The 4,340-nt window shown below is 37.8% G+C and overlaps 1 pseudogene; it reads right to left on the reverse strand.

Moving 5' to 3' along the window:
- Positions 1-1,611: 1,611 nt before the first annotated feature.
- On the reverse strand, positions 1,612-2,870 carry LOC111169251 (transmembrane emp24 domain-containing protein 2 pseudogene; annotated as a pseudogene).
- Positions 2,871-4,340: the final 1,470 nt, after the last annotated feature.

Here is a 4,340-nt window from a genome sequence, read left to right on the forward strand (position 1 = left end):
CTAAGAGGTGTGTAGTAGTATCTTATTATTATATTTATTTGCATTTCGCTAATGACATATGATGTTGAGCAGTTTTTCATTTGCTTATTTGCCATCTGTATATTTTTGGTGAGGTGTCTATTCATATCTTTTACCCATTAAAAAAAGAAACTGGTTGTTTGCTTTCTTATTAGGGAGAAAGCACTTTGTCTTTGAAATTTACTATGACCATGCCAGCATTCATGAGTCTTACCTCTCTGAATACCTGCAGCTCACATTATCTGTATAGTAATTCTCTCTCAGCTATTATGACTTCCACTAACACTTTACTTCCCATGTCTGGTACAGCCTCCCTAACTTGCTGATAAGCTTCTTCAAGGAAGGAATCAGTGTTGTACATCCCTGAACCACCCATAATATCTAACAACATGTTTTGTACATAGTAGGCATTCAGAATAACGTGTACAGTAGTTCAGTTAAAACCAAGACTATGTTTTTAACCAAATTAGGATGGAACGAAGTAGAGTAGATGAGGTATCAGGATATCTGTATGCTAGTTATTAATCTTAGAGGCAATTCCTTTCTGGGCTTCAGTTTCTTTGTTGTGAAACATCTGGTATAAAGGGCAAACACTCTATGGCTATGAAATCACTTTGGATGTTTATGAAAGGAGAACTCGCTTCTACCATCCGAAAATGTTATATCATTATCACCCTATCCCCAACTTGGAAGAAGGCAAAAGCAAGGTTAAAGCTTGTGCCTAACTGCAGTCAAGGACCTTTAGTTTGTAGGAGTTAGAACTTTAAATAATCCAGCAACCACTGAATTAACAAAAGTCTTAATTGGGCAGAATATCTTGTCTTTAATAGAGGCTAATAGAGAATGCAAGGTTGAAAGCAACACTGTAGACATATAACAGAAGACTCAAATAGAGTCCACTTTGGGATTGCACCAAGCCCAAGCACACAATAATTCTATTTATTCATTCAACTGATTCATTCATTCATTTATTTATTCATTCCATTTTTTCTATAACTGCAAAGTGTTAAACTCAGGACTCTTTGTATTGAAGCAGGGTATGTGCATGTGAAAAATGAAAACTGCCAGAGTCTGCAAATAAGGCTTTGTTGGGTTGTGAGATGATCCTCAGTCAATAGATTCCAGATGTGTAAGCATGTATTTGTAATTTCTTCCGGTGAGGAAGGATTCTGGTAATCAAGACAAGACCTGAGAGAACAGTACAGCTAAGACAGAGGCTGTGTCAAGGACCTTTTCTGTTACTGGTTAATTACATTGTTCAAAGGGCTTATTTTATAAGACTGTTTAATATACCCAAGACTTTAGATAGTTGTGAATTATTATAAAATACAGGGGTAGGGAGAGAGGGAAAGAGTAGACAAAAATAAAAAACAAAGCAACAAATTCCAAGTGGTACTAAACTTCTTAAATCTTACAAATTTGTTTCAACACATGAAATAAATTGGTAGGTAGCTTTGGCAAATCTCTTGGGTGTAGAAAGGCTGCCAGAATGAATTATTGTTCTGCCTAAACTCCTCCATTAGCTGTTTGGTTGTGGTTACACCTTTGTACATGCTGAATCTCTGAGCTCTCCTCTGGATAAGAAAGCTAATAAATAGTCTCCTACACTATGAAGGGTTACTGAGAGAAATCAAATATTGTTTATGTTTAACCACGTTAATTCAGTCAAGGTATATAAAAATATGAGCCATTTTCTGTATCAATACCGGAAATTGGTCTTGGAATAGGGAGGAAATCTTACTAAGCATCAATTTGTTTATAAGGTTAACTTTAGAAATTCAAACCTACTATAAAAGCAGATGCTTCTCATTTAGTTTTTATTAAAGGAATTACAAATGATTTATTCAACTTTTTAAAAAATGTGTCATTTTATGTTAATATTCTGGTTATGCTCCTACACCAAGTGAATGAAAAATGTTAACTTTATTTCCAGGTTAATCGTGACATATTTAATTTAGAAGAAATGTGTTAAGGATAAAACCATAATAATTCTGGGAGGCATAAAAAGCACTAAAATAACTGATATATTTATTTAATAGCCCCTAAAATCAACAATTTTTCAGACATTTTGTGCATTGCAGGCATGCGGATATCTGCATTCTGAATTTCAAGTAAGTCTCCTTGATGTCCAAAATTAGGTAGATGCAATGCGCCTTCGTTAGTTTCTTTTTCTTTCCTTCTTTTTTTTTTGACATTACTATAACCAAGATTTTTGGTAAACAGTGAATTATGAGTTTGGGATCATCAGAAAAAGGTTTTTAAAACAACTTTCCGGACTACAAAAAATCTCTTCAGGTAGTAGATCCATCCCAATGTCATGGCACCTAGAACAAGAGCTTCAAAGAAGGACCAAAGGACCAGTCTGCTGTTTGTGCTGTCATTGATTTCTCTGTGTATCTCTCCCGAACTTCCATGTATTCCTGTTCATGCTTTCCAGCTGTCATCGCCACTGCAAGCTCATTAATCATTTCTTCTAGCTTGTTCTGGTGAGCTTCTGTTTCCATGTCCTTTTGGAGCCTCCCCAATATCAATGGTGAACACCACTATCTTTGGAGTCATGTTGGACGTTCTACTGCTAAAACAAAACTTATATGCTGCTGCTCCATCCATGTGAGCAGCAAATGTGTATTTCCCACTGGACTCCCAGTCTCCTTTATAAATTCCTTTATTATCAGGCCCTGTAATCTCCACGTCAACGTCCAGGCAGCCAGCCTCAGCCACCTCAAAGATGAGGCCCATCTTGCTGCCCGAGGTGACTCGCTCGAAGAAGCACTCCTGGGCATGTGCGTCAATGCTGACACGTCAATGCTGACAAAGTAACCCAAGGCAGCGGCCAGGAGGGCGGCCAGGATTCGTTAGTTTTTATGGACTCTCAAAATAAGATTATTTGTATTTTGTTTTCCTCATAGTTTATCTACATGATAAATGTTGATAGTACAGAGACTGTTTAATTTTTATTTATTTATTTATTTATTTATTGGCCACGTGGCTTGTGGGATCTCAGTTCCCCGACCAGGGATGAACTCGTGCCCCCTGCAATAGGAGGGCAGGGTCCTAACAACTGGACCACAAGGGAATTCCCTGTACAGAGGCTGTTTTACATTTAACATTTCTTCTCAAGTAAATATAGTTAGAATGGCCCTTGATGCTAGAAGACACAGATGACCCTGTGCATTATTCAGCTTTCCTCAAGTTAAACAGCCCACAAATTTCAGTGGCTTACAACAACAAAGGCTTATTTCTCACTCACATTACGTATTGGTGACTGTTCTGCTTCTCCTCCCTGTGTCTTCTTTATCCCAGAATCTGGAGTAAGAGAAAAGTCCCTCTCTGCTCAAGGCAGAGGAAAAGAACAAGAAGGCCGGCCAAAACTCTGTGATGACAGCTCAAAACACATTTCCTTGGCCAAACCTGATCTTAAACCAGATCCTTTGACCAAGCCTGATGTCCGGAAAGGTAAATTCCTGGCCATTCCACACCCCCCACTCCCCTACCCTCCGCTAAGCCTACTAGAGGAATGGGGGAAGGGAGTAATTGAGGACAAGAATACAATCTGCCATACCATGACTCACAGTTTTTTTAGAAAGATATGTATCTCTTGATATGGGAGAGATTATACTTGGTCTGTGTTGAACAAAATTTATGAAATTGTAGGCAATTATGATAGATTTCTTTCTTTTTTCCCTCCCTCCTTTTTTTCTTCTCTCCACCCCTCAAATTCTAAATGTTCAAGTACCCAGGAATTGCTCCAAATGATTCATCCTTTGTTCTGAAATCTAGGTAAGGCTGTGCTCACCTAAGGGTAGCTGAAGTTGAATAAAGCTATGTGGTATTGAGTGAGAGATAGGAGGAGATTATCAGTTTGAATATATATTTATCACAGAATTACAATCCCCTATATCTGTAAATATAGAACGAATCCAAGATATCAGTGGATTGATCAAGACTATTCACATTTAATGTTTACAGGAATTGCCTGGGGATCATATTACACAGATTCTGGTTGAGTGGATATAGGGTGAAGCCAAGAATTGTACATTTTCTTATAAGTTTCCAGGTAATGCTGCTTCTGCTGGCCCAGGGACCTCACATTCAGTAGCAGTGGACAAGATAACTCCTGAACTTCTTTCAAACTCTGATCCTCTGACTTTACTTCAATTAGTTTCCCACACCCATGTGGCTTAAATAAAGGTAAATAGAAAGTGTGCGTAACTTAGGGTGGTTAAACTTTTATTAAATTGTTACTTCATGAAAGGGAGAGAGTTTTACCCATATCTTGTGTCCTTTATAACCAACAGTACTATGCCATATGGATAACTGAA

Source organism: Delphinapterus leucas, chromosome 1 (genome assembly GCF_059928025.1).
Source record: "Delphinapterus leucas isolate spDelLeu-1000000601 "Yukka" chromosome 1, BTC_Dleu_Yukka2, whole genome shotgun sequence".
Taxonomy (NCBI): domain Eukaryota; kingdom Metazoa; phylum Chordata; class Mammalia; order Artiodactyla; family Monodontidae; genus Delphinapterus; species Delphinapterus leucas.